The sequence below is a fragment of the Brienomyrus brachyistius genome, chromosome 15 (assembly GCF_023856365.1).
Source record: "Brienomyrus brachyistius isolate T26 chromosome 15, BBRACH_0.4, whole genome shotgun sequence".
Lineage (NCBI taxonomy): Eukaryota > Metazoa > Chordata > Actinopteri > Osteoglossiformes > Mormyridae > Brienomyrus > Brienomyrus brachyistius.
In genome coordinates, this window is record NC_064547.1 from 1674514 (window position 1) to 1689973 (window position 15460).

Consider the following 15460-nt stretch of genomic DNA (forward strand, 5'->3'; position numbering starts at 1 on the left):
GATTCTGTCACAAGTCTGTATTTGTTTCACTGTATATTTTCCAGGGAAACACTGGTCTAGCTGCGTATGATGTCTAGAGGGGGCAGGGGAGGGGTCCCACATTCAGATTTCCCCTGACGTCTATGCAGAAGTGCAATTGCTACTTGGGAGAATCCTGGCATGCTGCAGCCTGTGGACTATACCAGTCTGAAATAGATACACAGTAAGGGTCTCTGGCTTTGTGGTTCCTATGACAAAATGAATGCTGATACTTATAAATATAAAGAAGCCTTGACTATGCTGTAGAAAGTGACTGAGGCGTCTGTAATCTTACCTGCCACCTCCCAAAGATCAAATGAAAGATCAATCTGGTCTGTCGGCTGTGTTTAGCACTTTTAGTATGTGCCAAAAGGTGAGCGAGCGCGTCCCTCCTTGGTGAATTTATCGACAAACTGCAGGCCTATTTCTTGCTTGCTGATAGGCCTTTTTAAGCTGGGCCCCCTCCAGCTCTGTAACCTGCATCTCCGAAATCAGGCATCCATTTCAGCGGCTGAAGTTGAAGGATGGTCTGTAACATTGATCTTTTGTAGCTCTTGCTGACCCCTTTGAATCAGTCATTGAGCAGAATAAAGAATAAGCAGATTGTAACCTAAGCCAGATATAGCTATATGCTAACTAGAAGAAACTTGAGTCATGTGAGCTGTATAGTGCAAAAAAAGGGCATCTTAGCACTTAGAAGCTTCCAGAACAAATGGCAAAATGTGTGATCTAATAGGAGCATGTGAGATCAGCAAACGGCGAAGGGCCGGCTTCTTGTGTGGAAACGGGACAAGCTGCATGATGTATTGGCACATTCACATTGAGCTTCACTCATGGTGTCTCCCATCCAATGTTTTTTTTGTGTGTCGAAAAAAAAAATTTGCGGAAGTTTTCAGATGGTTTGGCAAGATTTCTGTTTTACCCCACGGGCAGAATGGAGGACTCCAGAGGACGCATTTGCGTTAAAAGCAAAATAGAGCGATAAGGTTTCCAGATCAATCACAAGCGTTAACACGTTAACGTTGGCAGCACTGAAAAATACTACAGGTCGATGTCGAATTACGATCTATGCGACTTACGACTAATTGACTTTGCGACAGTTTCGCAAATATGTAGCCATGACTGCACCGTGTTGCCCAGTGTGAATGTTGCCCAGTGTGAGTGTTGCCCAGTGTGAGTGCGCTTCAAGCTCTGTTTGTGGATTACTTCTCTGCTAGTAAGTTAGGACTGTTTGCTTTCTGTTTACTGTCTGTTGAAACTGTTGTTGTGTGTAGTGTCTGGCAATCAAGCGTAGTTTCGGTCTCCCTGAACTGTTGTTGTGTGTAGTTTCGGTCTCCCTGAAGGTGTTAATTAGGGGGCAGGGCTTACTGAGTTTAAATTGAAGGTGACACCGCCAATTTAATAATGGCAAACGGTCTAGTTGTTACTACTGCTTCTAAACCTTTCTCTCCTACTCTATCCTATCCTCTACTTCGCAATCTCTCACACCATCACTACAGACATGTGCCTTAGACGTATACCAGTACACTTATCTTTGAGACCTAGAATATCTCATCCAACATCCAGGCGCCGCACTCTCAGTAATCTTGTCTACCCTCCCATAACACCCCAGTCCCAGCGAAGCGTGTTGGGTGGCCTCTGGAATTGCCAGTCTGCTGTAAAGAAGGCTAATTTCATTTCCGCCCTTGCTTCACACCACTCTCTTGACTTTCTGGCTCTGACGGAGACCTGGATATCGCCTGAGAACTCGGCTACCCCGGCAGCTCTCTCCTCTGCTTATGCTTTCTCTCACTCTCCTCGCCAGACTGGCAGGGGCGGTGGCACAGGTCTATTGGTAACTCGGAACTGGTGCTACACGCCCCTCTCTCTGCCCCATCTCAACATTTCATCCTTTGAATTCCATGGAGTTGCTGTTACCTCTCCACTCGATATTCGGATCATTGTTGTCTACCGCCCTCCTGGCCCCCTAGGCTGCTTTCTAGAGGAGCTTGATACTCTCCTCAGTCTCTTCCCCACTGACAGCTCCTCTCTCATTCTCCTTGGTGACTTCAACCTCCCCCATGACAAGCTCCCTTCTTCTGGTCTCCTCCCTTTTCTCGATTCCTTCTCTCTAACATCCAACAGCTCCTCTCCTACACACAAAGGAGGTAACGTCCTCGACCTGGTTTTCAGCCGCCCCTCTCCGGCTACTGACATCTCTTCTACTCCTCTACACATTTCTGATCACCACTTTGTATCCTTTACCATTGCCCTACCCGTCTTGCCCAATCCCAGTTTTCAACGTTTCCTCCCCACTCGACCAAACCTCCACTCTGTCTCCGCTTCTTCTGTTGCTTCCTGCACCCTGTCTTACCTTCCTGACCCTGACTCCTTTTCCTCCTTGGCACTGGAGTCTGCAACTGATACTCTCATCTCCTCACTTTACACATCCTTGGACAACCTCTGCCCGCTGTCTTCCAAACCAAGGAAAACTCGGCCTACTCCTTGGCTTTCAGCTGCATTACGTACCAACCGAAGAGAATTGCGGGTAGCAGAGAGGACGTGGAAGAAATCTAAGCTTGATGCAGATCTGTCTTCCTACCGAACTCTGCTATCCAAATTCTCTATGGACGTGACTGCAGCTAAAACTGCCTTTTACAAAGACAAACTAGAATTATCCTCACGAGATCCTCGCAAACTCCATAACATCTTTTCGTCTCTTCTCAACCCTCCCCCTCCTCTTGCTCCTTCCTTCCTGACTGCTGAAGATTTTGCCAACTTCTTTGCCGAGAAGATTGACAGAATCTGTCAGACATTCTCTCCCTCATCTACTACACTACACACTAAGGATTTCCCTCCCCCCTCACTGGCCCAGTTTTCCGGTCTTACGGCAGATTAGATCATGAAAGTCATCTCATCTTCCAACCCTACCACCTGCCCACTTGATCCAATCCCTTCTGCATTGTTTCAGACAATCTCTTTAGACCTTCTCCCCTTTATCACGACTATCATTAATGGCTCCATAACCTCCGGTCATGTACCAACAGCATTCAAAATAGCCAGGGTCATTCCCATCCTAAAAAAACCTACTCTAAATCCCTCAGACACTTGCAGCTACCGACTAGTATCGCTTCTTTCCTTCCTTTCAAAAATCCTCGAACGTACAGTCTACAACCAGCTTTCTCTCTATCTCTCTCAGAACAACCTCCAGGATCCTAATCAGTCTGGCTTTAAAGCAGCTCACTCTACAGAGACTGCCCTCTTAGCAGTCACTGAGAAGCTACATGCTGCCAGATCAGCCAAACTGTCATCTGTCCTCATCCTTCTTGACCTATCAGCAGCATTTGACATGGTCAACCACAAAACTCTCCTATCCATCCTTAGGAGTCTTGGCATTGGTGGCCTGGCCTGGCGCTGGCTGGCTTCCTACCTAGAAGGCCGAACATACCAAGTGACATGGAATGGATCCACATCTACTCCACGTTGTCTTTCCACCGGTGTCCCTCAGGGCTCGGTTCTTGGCCCTCTCCTATTCTCCCTCTACACTAAATCTCTTGGCGAAGTCATATCCTCACATGGCTTCTCCTACCACTGCTATGCCGATGACACTCAACTCATCCTCTCCTTCCCTCCCTCAGACACTCATGTCTCCACTAAGATCTCTACATGTTTGGCAGACATCTCATCTTGGATGACCACTCACCAGCTAAAACTCAACACTAGTAAAACTGAGCTGCTTTACATCCCGGCTGACTCATCCCCCCTCCAGGACCTTGCGATCTCTTTCGAAAACTCCCTGATCCGTCCTTCGGTTTCTGCTAGAAACCTTGGAGTTACCATAGATGATCGGTTGTCATTTTCCTCACATATCGCCAGTCTTTCTCGCTCTTGTCGGTTTCTCCTCTTTAATATCAGGAGGATACGTCCATTTCTTTCCACTCAGGCTACCCAGATACTCGTCCAGTCCCTCGTCATCTCATGCCTTGACTACTGCAACTCGCTTCTAGCGGGTTTACCACTGAGCGCCATCCGTCCCCTCCAACTGATTCAGAATGCAGCTGCTCGTCTTGTTTTCAACCTTCCCAAGTTCTCCCACACCACTCCTTTGCTGCGCTCTCTCCACTGGCTTCCTGTAGCTGCACGCATCAGATTCAAAACACTGATGCTCGCATACAAAGCCAAAAATTCTCTGGCACCATCCTACCTAAAGGACCTCATCACACCCCGCTCTGCACCACGATCTCTCCGATCCTCCAGCACTGCTCGACTGGTCCCACCTCCCCTCAAGGCACAAGGAAGACACGCATCTCGGCTCTTCTCTGTCCTGGCACCTAATTGGTGGAATGAACTCCCCCTAGATGTCCGAACAGCTGAATCCTTGACTGTCTTCAAGCGACGACTCAAAACTTTTCTTTTTCAGAAATACCTGACGTAGAACTTCTATATTCTTACTCGACTCTTTTCCTGGTGTGTGTTTAAAAAAAAATAAAATAAATAAAAAATACAGCATGCTATACATATTGTCACGGGAGATCGGCAGCGATCGCGAGCAGAGCAGCGATCGTGAGGAAGGAGCAGGCAGGCAAGCGGGATACGGGAAAACGGGGGTTTATTCGGGGAAACCGGAGCAGGTCGGGAAACAGACATTGACAACATCAATGACGGACGAAGGACTCGGGTAAGACACGGACTGAAATACACAGGACTGATTGAAAATAATCAGACACAGCTGGGTACAATCCGGGAAACACACGTGGGTAGGCAGGGGGCGTGGCACACAGGAGGAGCCGACGAGCAGGGCATGACAGAACCCCCCCCCAAAGGCGCGCTTCACCGGGTGCGCCAGGGAGGAGGCGACAGACGGGACACGGGAACCGGGACCTGGAGCAAAAAAAAACAGAACCATCAACGAGAGACGGGAAACAGGACCGAGGCACAAAACGGGGCAAGCGACAGGACGTGAGACAGGAGCTGACAAAGGGACGGGAAGGCAGAGAGACAGATCAGGAAGGGAGACACAGCGGGAACAGGAGGAACAAAAGGACCAGGAGTGAACGAAGGGAACAGAGGAGGACGAGGAGCAGAGACGGGAGGAACAAAGCGAGGGGGAGCAGAGACAGGCGGGACAAAGAAAGGGGAAGCAAACGAAGGAGGGACCAGGGCAGGAGAGAAGGGAGAGAAGGCGGGGGAACAAAGGGGAGCCCGTGGGAGCCCCAGCGGGCGACGGGAGGCAGCCGGAGGGGCCGCAGGCGGCCGGGAGGCCGGAGCCGGAGGGGACCGAGAAGGGGCCGAGGAGACAGGGCGAGGGACCCGCGGAGGGGCCAGGGAGGGAGCAGGAGGGAGCACCGGGGAAGGGGACGAGGGAGCTGGAAGGGGCCAGGGTGAAGGCAAGGCGAGGGGGGGAGCCGCCGCAGGCGGCGACGTCCTCCGACGGGCCGAAGGTGGGGGCCCCGCAGGCGACCGAGGAGCCGCCGTCGGGGAACCCCCAGGCAACCGACCAGGCACTGGAGGGGGGAGCGAGGCAGGGCGACGAGGCACCGGAGGGGGACCCGCAGGCAACAGCCGACCCGGAGGGCCAGAACCCGCAGGCGCCAACCGAGCCCCAGCGCAGGCGAGGCAGGGCGAGCCAGGGGGCAGGGCGGGCGGGACCCCAGCCCTGCGTCTGTGTCCCCTTCCCCTGCGGGACACAGACAGGCCGAACCTAGGTCGGGGTCGACGTCGCCGGGGCGAGGGACAAGGGGTCACAAGTTCTGTCCCCGAGGGGTCCCATTCCAGCTCCTCCACCTCCAGAGAGGGAGGAGCTGCGGTGGAGTCTTCGGGGACCTCCTCGGGAACCGGGGCCAAGGGACTTGGAGCGGGAGTAGGAACGGGGCCAGGAAGTAAAGTCACTCGGGGCGCCTCTGGAGCTGCTGCAGGCGGAGGGGGCGCCTCGGGAGCTGCTGCAGGCGGAGGGGGCGCCTCGGGAGGAACTGGAGCGCGGTCAGGAACTGGAGCGCGGTCAGGAACTGGAGCGGGCTGCAGTGGGGGCGCCTGCCCGGGAGCTGCAGGTTGCTGCAGTGGGGGCGCCTGCCCGGGAGCTGCAGGTTGCTGCAGTGGGGGCGCCTGCCCGGGAGCTGCAGGTTGCTGCAGTGGGGGCGCCTGCCCGGGAGCTGCAGGTGGCTGCAGTGGGGGCGCCGGCCTGGGAGCTGCAGGTGGCTGCAGTGGGGGCGCCGGCCCGGGAGCTGCAGGTGGCTGCAGTGGGGGCGCCGGCCCGGGAGCTGCAGGTGGCTGCAGTGGGGGCGCCTGCCCGGGAGCTGCAGCAGGCGAAGGGGGCAGCGAAGGCGGCTGCGCGGGCGGCAGCGAAGGCGGCTGCGCGGGCGGCGGCCGCACGGGAGCGGGGTCCGCGGGCGGCGGCGGCCGCACGGGAGCGGGGTCCGCAGGCGGCGGTGGCCGTTCCGACGGCGTAGCCGGGACCGGTGCTCTCCGGACAGGAGAGGCTGCCTGGGGAGACAGCTTAGCAGAGCTAGGGACCATCCGGGCGATTGGGGAGACATCCCGATCCTCCTCCGGGAGGGCCGCCGGGATGAGGGCACATGCCCTTAAGGCGATCGTTGGGGCGATCGCTGGTTCCTTCCGTCTCCTCCTCCGGCTCTTGGTAGCGGCGGGAGGTGGAGCTACGTCCGCCAATGCGGACGGCGGAAGGACGGGTCCCCGCTCGCTGGTAGCGACTGAGCGCTTGGTCCGGAGCTGAGCTATACGCAGGAGACCCTCGCGCAGCTCCTCGGCCAAGCGGGCTTCTAGGTCGAGGGCTAGCTGGCCGAGGGTCTTCTCACACCAGCGGACGAGGCTCCACGCTGGACGATCCTCAGTGATACCGGGTTGGGATCTCCAGTACGCTACCTGTTCTCCGAGGCGGAAGTACTCCTCCTCGGAGATGTATTCCGCCTTGTTGTGGTCCGTCATTCTGTCACGGGAGATCGGCAGCGATCGCGAGCAGAGCAGCGATCGTGAGGAAGGAGCAGGCAGGCAAGCGGGATACGGGAAAACGGGGGTTTATTCGGGGAAACCGGAGCAGGTCGGGAAACAGACATTGACAACATCAATGACGGACGAAGGACTCGGGTAAGACACGGACTGAAATACACAGGACTGATTGAAAATAATCAGACATAGCTGGGTACAATCCGGGAAACACACGTGGGTAGGCAGGGGGCGTGGCACACAGGAGGAGCCGACGAGCAGGGCATGACACATATGATGATTTTTGCACAGGAAATAAATGGCTGACTTACGACCAAAATCGAATCTGATTGATCAGAATGGATCGCTTTCTGATTTGTGTTTTTTGCTTGAATACTCTAAGGAGGGATGTTATAGGGTTGAAAAATATTTCACGGCAAACAATATTTTAGCCACTTTCATTAAAATGTATGAGGACTTCGGTTCTTGGACAGGTTATCAGAATCTTTTTTTGTTGTAACCCTACAAATTTTAACACAGCACTTGTGATGTACTCTTGGTCATCATCATTCTTTATTAAATAAAGAAATTTGTGAAAGCTTATTGCGATTACATTGTTAAAAAAATATAGATTTTCATATTATATTTAAGATAATGTTGCACGTTTTTAATTAATTTAGTTTAAGAATATCCTATAGCATGAATATTAAGTATAGCTTAATTTGATGCAGTTAAGCATAGGTTTGATGTAGCTACTTTTTGCTCTGTACAGTAGCTTGTAGTGTAGTTAACCACTATATTAAAACAGTAGATTAAATGTAGCTAAACTGCAGCCAATCATAAGTGGTTGTAGCTTGAAAAGCTACTGTTTAAACTAGCTTCACCAAAACTGCTCACTTGCATGTTTCTTTAGACGAAAGCATCTGTTAAATATGTTCAGTGTAAACGTAAACTGCCTGTGAAAGTAGGCAGTATAGATTATCTGAAGTGAAGCAGAAAGTATATCCAAAAAAGATTTATAATGCAAAAATGATTTTGGCATGTGAAGGGAAAAAAAAGCGAGCTGATAAGAGGAAAAAAGGATGGGGACGTTTTATTTACACCACAAAAAAGATGGTGCAAGCCGTCAATAGCCCAATGAACAAGAGCAGCGCGAGTGTAAGCAGCACAGGACATCCCCGCGTCACAGCCCTCGACTCGGACCATCAGAAGCATAACTGCCAACGCAAGTCAGGTATGTTTTATGAACACTAAACTTGTAAATTGCAGGAGGAACTAAGGACAGAAATAAAGGAGAAAACGTGGGGGCAGCTTATAGCACTTCACAGGTGTGTGACTTTGATGTCACTATCGTATGTGATAGGGATGCATGTTATCCGTGACGACTGATATCACTCCAGCTGCACATGTCCTGGTGATGGAAGCAGATAACCGATCAGCAGCTTCCAGTCTGAAATGAAAAGAGGGAAGCGCACAAGAGAGATCTCAGTTTTGATGGGCATACTTTCAGTTTTTGCGGTATGTGCAAAGTGAGTCATGTGTGAGGCATTTTGAAATCTAATGCTTATGTTTGCGGTGGGTAACTTGTGTTTTGCTTCTTACACTCATTTGACCTCCATTTTTACAAGTTTATGCCATTTATTTTATAGTTATTACAATCAAAATTCAATTATTTGATCACACCAAGTTTTAAAAGCCAGGTGGGGCGCTTTGGAAAAGGTAGCATCCAAAATCATAATATCAATTAAAATTTATCAAATCGCTCTCGTCAGAAAATATCACACAAAATAAAAAGAACCATAATTGTCAGATTAGGTAACAATGTTGACATGGACAGATTTGCATAGTCTGACAATCCCCATGATGAAAAAGCAACACATGGTAAACACAAACAATATCTGTGTGTGTGTGTGTGTGCGCGTGTGAGCGGGTATACCTATCCTTTTGGGGACACAATGTCCCCATAAGGGAAAACTCTACTTTATAAAAATCGGTGACTGCTATGAAAAAACTAAAAATGCAAAAAACTCTTGGATTTTGCTTGTTTACTTAAGCTTATGGTTAGGGCAGGATGGGGGTTAAGGTTGTCAAAGTTAGCGTTAGCATTTTTCCCATAGAAGTGAATGAGCGGTCCCCATAAGGATAGGTATACCCTACATGTGCGTGTGTGTGCCAGTCCCTCCATCCATCCGTGTCACTGTGACATCCACCTACAAAACAAGAAGTACTTCTTCACAAAAAATCCACTCTACATGGGAATTGAAAGTTTTCATGTGTAATATTTAGTTTTTTTTGTCATAGATTTGGAAACATGCAATTGCATGTTTTTGAAAGTTACCTGGAAATTCATGTAAAATAATTTACCTGGAAGAGAGATATGTTATGCATACATTGTATTCCAAGATTCAGAAAAAAGATTTCAAGAAGGAAAGTGAAAACAGCTAATCTAGCTGGCGGTAACTTCCTAGGAAAACAGAATTCCCACCATGTGTGCTATTAGAGTAAGAATAACAAATCTATGCCATTTTTAAGCATATTAAATATAAAAACAAACTGTAGCGCTTTACATTAACTGCACCTTCATAAAGCCTTTGAAACGCCTTCATAGAACATTCAAAAGTGGTGTGACAGCATCCCATGGCATCGTAACATACCCTAACAGCCTTAATATACATTAATAAAGAACATTATATGATAATAAAAACATTGTAATCATATAACTGTATAATGTTTGTTATTAATGTACCATAAATTAGTTCCCAGCCAATCAGGAACATTGGCTGCCTGGTACACGCCGCTAGGAGCTGAGAGGAAACAAAAACGAGGACTGTCCGGGGTTCCCCGAAGACTGGGTTGGGGAAACACTGTGTTAAGGTATGTTAGGATGTTAAGGTATACTTACATGTTGCTTATGAATGGTCTATGAATGCATTATAAAGGCATTATGAAGGTGCAGTCAATGTAAAACATTTTCAAATAAACACTTAATCTAAGCTAGTATGGAAATAATTTAGATGAGTCTCTGCTCACAGAAATAACTCTGACAGTTCCATTCTGTAAGCACTTCCAAGGTCATTGATTGCTTCACTACCATTAAAATCAGCATAGATTAATACTGGTAATGATTATCTGAGAAGCTTGCACACAAAAAGAGGAGGATCGCCTTGTTTGCCTAAGCTGGCCCTCCTGATATTCCTTAGAGCAGACAGATGCTGGAATGTTCTCCTTGCGACCGGTGTGCGAGTGTGACCTACGATGGATTGCCATCCCATCCTGCATTGTTCCCTGCCTTGTGTCTGTTGTTTTGGTGACCGGCTCTGGACTCCTCCATCGGACAAGGGGGTATGGAAGATGGATGGATGGATGGTTGATTCAAAGTACCAGCATAAGAAACGATAACGGTAAACGCTGCTACATTGCAACCTACATTAATTTTCAGAATGATTAGGTCTCAGAATGAGTTACAGCCACATAATAACCTTATTGAATGTGATTGATGTTCTTCATTCTGACCCGTTTCAGAACATAGTAACCAGAAATGTTTATATACTATTGATAATATGAAACTTAATCATAATATTTTTTGTTTTAGTCTGGGAAGATATTGGTACATACATAATACCACCCAGATTAGAGAGACAGACAGACAGACAGACACAGACACACAGTACTGATAGGATGCTGCATAAATATTCATGTTCCTGGCTGTACAGAAACATGCACTTAGGTCAACCGGTGTTTCAGAATTGTCCTAAATTGTAATTGTGTATAAATGTTTTCCATGGAGTGACAGTCATCCTGAACAGAGCCTCCACTTGTTTCATGCTTTTTAGATTTTTTAGATAGATTGTGGGTTTACTGTGACTCATCAGTGCTGGAGGAGCAGTTATGGGAGGAGTATGGATGGATGGAAAGATTAATATTACTTTGCATGAATCTTTAATGGAACCAGGAACACTGGAATTCCTGCAAAACACACATGCTGTTTGGAAATAATAATAAAAAAGAAGTACATAGCTATAGATTGAAAGAAATATGTTTTATAGATTGAATATTGCTGAAATAACCAGAAACAATGAAAGCTGAAAGCCGGAATGGTTGTACGACCCTTAGATTCTTATCACAGGGCACCAGAGAGTAAGAACAAAATGAATGTATACTTCTGAGAGCAATTCTTAAATATGTAAGACTGAATGATCTTGACATTGTTTAAAAAAAGGCTTTCAGCTACACTTGTAGAACATCTGGACCTGACATACCTGTTCAAAGTGCCTTTTTACGACTTGCACATATTTTGTGAAGATATTTATAACCTTTGAAACCACTAAATATTTGTATATAGAGCTAGCACTTTACTGCTAGCATATGGGTGACTGCAAAAGCTGAAATATAATTCTGATTACACCAGTCGTCTTTATTGTCTTATGAAGCCAACATGTAGGGGGCAGAGTGCACAGGCTGAGTGTAATTTAAGAGTATGAAAAATATATTTTTTTCCAAAAAAAAACAAAACAAACAATCTATGAACAATGGGTCATGAGGAGACAATAATAAATATACCACACGTCACACCAGATAAATAACTCTTCTAGATATACGGCTGGAAGATGGATGCATAAATGGAAGGATGGATTGCAGACTGATTTTCTGTGCTGAAGAATAACATCATAGTGGGATGGTGTGTGGCTCTGCAGTTCACATGATCAGAAGGTCATTGGTTCGAATCCCATTGTGAAAAAAGTGATCGCACTACTGTGCCCCAAACCCCCAGCTGCCCTTACGGCTGTCTGACTCTGCGCTTTCAAAATAAAGTAAATAAGATTGTATGTTGTTTTGGATTAAAGTGTCTGTAGAATATATTAAATATGACAGCAGCTGCTTATTAATTGATAGGACAAGCTGAGGGACAAGCTGAGGTCAGATCTGACAGATGAAGGCTCAGTTCTGCAGCATCATCAGCCAAACACATCAGTATGTGTGTTACAATCTGCCACCGTGCCTTTTTACTCAGGTGAGCATGTTAACTATGTTAACATGTTAACACCAAGAAAACCACTAATAGCATCAGATAAAAGTGCAGTTGAGACTAGACTCGTCCATATCTTTACAGATATCCAATGCCACTGATATTACATGCTATTTTTTAAATTACGGCTTAGAAACATTTTCATTTCAATGCTCCTTGACACAGACAGAGAACAATAAAAAAAAATAATTAAATCTACTGCGTAGGGAGAAGCCTTGGAACAAGCAGAACATTTGTATTAAAATGATTACAAAGACATTTCATGCAGGGGAAAACATCAGGCTCCAGAAGGATGAAGTGGCTTGTTACAAGTCATGGAGAAAAGGAACCAGCCGTCCGTAATCAGAGACAGGTGCAGGAAAAATGAAATACAGATGTGGGTCATATACATGACTTTAAATATATTTTCTTCGTTGTGATTTTCAGTGCTTCCACCTTATTTGGAAATTGGGTAATTTGATGTTAGGATAAGCAGCACAAAGTCATCTTGGCATAATATTATTTAGCTGCATTTGCTCCCTTAGCAATGAAAACCGTCACTATTGTTGCACAAGTGTAGACATTGATGGCAGACTTTTGAAATACTCATGACAGAATCGTCACATTGATATGCTGAGAAGTTCTCAGAATGCAGACCCAACCTGCTTCCGAAGGGGATACCCCTTTGAGGAGGCCTCACTGTGTCATTCCCCTCTGTGCTCGGCCCTCCAGCATAAACAAATGAGTTTTATGGTTCCAGGGCTTGTGGCACGTTTGAGGCCATCGCTCCTAATTCACATTTAACCTCAACAGTAGTGAAGATCTAAGGTATTAACATCTACAGAATCATCTAGGACCGGCGGGTCACATGACATGGGTGACCACATGGTCACCTGCAAAGCCTTCTGACTGTGTTATTCTGGTTGTTAAAAAGTGATCAATTAATTATCTAATTGCTAAATAAAAGATTCCCCAGATCAAAACAGATCAAACCTCTATAACGCTTCCACGTTCCAGTCAGAGACCCAACTACAGCGAAAGAGTTTAAATTATGAGACAAATGGAAACCTCTGATACAGCAGGGCAGTTAATGCAGAGAAGATCTGCCAGATATACTGTACTGTATACTGTGGTGGTTATACCCTTTATGGATGTACATAACCATTCACTTGAATCGATGGGTTGACTGCAAAATCATGTATGATTTATTTCAATGACAAATTACAGCAACATTCAACTGTCCCATCACATTTTAATATAATAGCTGACATCACTTATGCTGAGCAATAGCCTCAACTGTGGCATTAGGGGTTTAAGATGGATCTTAAGGCTGCTTTCTAGATTTGATGCAGAAGAGCAGAGTGCAAACAGCCATAAGTCTGTCAGGAAAGATCTTGTTTCTTCTCCGAATCTAACATCGACTGCTGCATTTGGCATGATCTGATTGATGCAGTGATGTCCGCTCCAGGCTCTTTTGCCCAAACTCTCAGTCCAGCAGACGAGACGTAAATCATGTCACTTTTTATGGTGCCTCCTAAGCAGAACACCTCTGGCAGCAGGATTTCTCCTGCACCTGCTCCTCATTGCATTCTGTGTTCATGCAGGGCAGGTCGGATTGGAGCAGGAAGCAATGCAGGCAAAAAAAGGCTGAAATGTGGGGTGGGGTGGGGGGGGGGTGTGTGTGGTGAAAGTACAGAGCGGCAGGCAGGCCAGGAACACCGGTAAAGGTCTGCTTTTCGAGGGTTAGACCTCCTCTTGGTGGTTTTAATTGGTACCACGTGATTTTCATTTTCATTTTTAAAAAAAGCATTTTCAGTCTATGAATTCTAAAATGGGCATCTCATTCATTATAAGTAACTGGCTGATTGACATCCTCAGAAATATTCCTGTTTAATGGCATCCAAGCCCAAACGTGTATAATATAATATAATATAATATAATATAATAAAATAAAATAATCCACTAACATATCTATCAAATCACTCGAGTCTCTATCCCATGGACCACATGTAACCCCAACCAGGGGGAAGGGGGGGGGATGTTCACTGGATGAACAATGAAATTAAGACTGTGTACAAAACGTAACTCACTTATAAAATAAACCAGGACAGAAGCTGAATCCCACATGCAACATGCAGGTACAAATCAAAAATACAATTAAACCAAAATCAATAAAAAAGGAAAAGAAACAACCTGGCCACCTTCAAACATGCAACAATACACAACTCAAGCAAGGGCAAGAAGGCTGGTGAGCAGGACCCCCCCAGAGGCAGGGCTAAGCAGGCCGACCTCGGCCTGGGTGACTATTAATGCGACAATATCCACTGCGCTACAAACAACCCAACGGCCTGAACACTGCACATCCACACCACAGAACATAACCCTGACATAGAACCCCCCCCCCAAAAGGAAAAAAAGAAACAAACTAAAGAAAATATACATGAAACACCATACTAAGTCACAGCAGACAATATACAAGGAGGTGGTTTTACAGCTTGATATCCTTCACCTATCCATATGACATGCAAGGTGATCAGTTCCGCTTGGCCCAAACCACTGACAGGCTTAACAGGCCTCCCGGTCTGAGTGGTAAAAATGCAATGAAATACCAGCAGGGAAAGACAGTGGTCATATAAGCCTCCTTGGCCACATCACCCAGCCAAACTGACCCAGCGTGGCGGCTTGTAGCCGTCATGAAATCTGCTCCCATCCCAGACAGCGGCTCTTAATCCATGGTGCCTTTAGTTTCCGCAAATACTGTTGTTCGACCGCCACCGACATAAACCAGTGCGGAATATGGAGACTTCTCACTCCGCGCGGCTGCCATTTAAAGGGAGCAGGAAATGGTGAACCCTGTAACTACCACACCACATGACCTGGATGTAGCCCAGTATCCCTCCACCCCAATGCTGCTGGAGACCACTCCCACCTGTCACACACAGACCAAAGGAGAGCAGGAGAACATCTAGATGGGACATCAATCTGTCATAGCAAACAATACTCAGCTTATAAGCAAGTTTTATTCAATAGAGTCAATATTCGCATGTACATAGCTAACGTGGTACTGAAGCACCAATATTTAAAGCGGTGTATGTATATAATTTAGAATTTCATTTAGGGTATTGCTTCACATTCAGTAATGATAACTGATAAACAGGAAACTTATTACATTCACCATAAGATGTTACTACAGTATTGGATGATGAATAAAACAAGGCAGGAAAATGACCTTTATTGACTGAATAGCACTAAATACCACTGACTGCACTGTCAGAATTATTAAATATACTTTCTCATAAATATGTTTGCAACCAGGCCAGTAAACTGGGAAACATGAGCGATGCCAGTAAATTACAAAAATTCACAGTTTCATGGCCCATCCAATTCTCAAAAATAATTGCAATTTAAGAATTCCATTTCTTGTTACTTTCCAAAAGATTAAAAAAAAAAAAAAAAAAAAAACCTATGGACATTTTTCAGGATTTATAGAGAGTAGTTAATGTAAGTAAAGAAGCAATA